We start from the raw sequence: 930 nt of genomic DNA on the forward strand, positions 1-930 counted from the left end.
CCCTACTTGGTTGCCCTGATTCCAAGAGAAATTTGGGTGATTTATCCATCCTGGATTGTAGGTGTTACGATATGGATTATTCTAGTATAAGGCATTAACAGTATCATTAGAAGTGCCCCCAGAGGTGTTGGGGCATTCTTCTATGACATGTCCAAGGGACTGACACCAAGCACAAATCTTAACCAAATTGACTGATGATGGCTCTCTAGGAATAATAGCCTCAATCCTCTTGATTAGGCTATCTAAATGGGCTTCCTTGGCTACTATCCCATCCACAAAATATCCTTTTCCTCCTATGATTCTTTCACTCTCTTGGGTTGATTTCCACTCACGGTTTTGTCAACTAAGTCAAGTAAGAATTCTTATGTCTTTCCTTCATCTGTAAAGGATGTGAATCCCTCAGGGCACATAGATTCTATCAATTTTTGTTAGGTAATCAATACCCTCATAAATTATTTGACATAAATGCCATAAGTCTAGGCCATGGTGAGGGTATTCTTGGAGTAGATCCTTGAATCTCTCTATAAGTTTGGAAAAGGACTCACTAGGCTTTTGCCTAAACTGAAGGATATCACTTCTAAGCTTATTGGTCTTGTGAGTTGGGAAAAACTTCTTAAGGAAGACAACTGTGAACTGTTCCCCTTAGATTATGGAATTTATGGGTAACCCATACAACCACTTCTTAGCTTGGTCTTTTAATGCAAAAGTGATAAACCTAAGCTTAATAGCATCATCAAAAAGCTGTTGGATCTTAATTAGAACACATACCTCTTCAAATTCCCTTAGAAATAGGTAGGCATCCTCAAAGGTCAACTCATGGAAGTGGGGCAACATAGTGATGTATTGAGATTTGAGTTCAAAATTATTGCTCTGGGCTTGTGGTAGAACTATGAAGGAATGTTGGGCTATTCTAATAGGGTAGAACCTATC

The 930-nt window shown here is 38.8% G+C and overlaps 1 non-coding gene across 1 annotated transcript; it reads left to right on the forward strand.

The window, feature by feature from the left end:
* The first annotated feature begins 478 nt into the window (after nucleotides 1-478).
* On the forward strand, nucleotides 479-585 carry LOC122080462. The gene has a single exon (XR_006140756.1). It is a non-coding gene; the product is annotated as a small nucleolar RNA R71 (small nucleolar RNA).
* Nucleotides 586-930: the final 345 nt, after the last annotated feature.

The sequence above is a fragment of the Macadamia integrifolia genome, chromosome 5, assembly GCF_013358625.1.
Source record: "Macadamia integrifolia cultivar HAES 741 chromosome 5, SCU_Mint_v3, whole genome shotgun sequence".
NCBI lineage: Eukaryota > Viridiplantae > Streptophyta > Magnoliopsida > Proteales > Proteaceae > Macadamia > Macadamia integrifolia.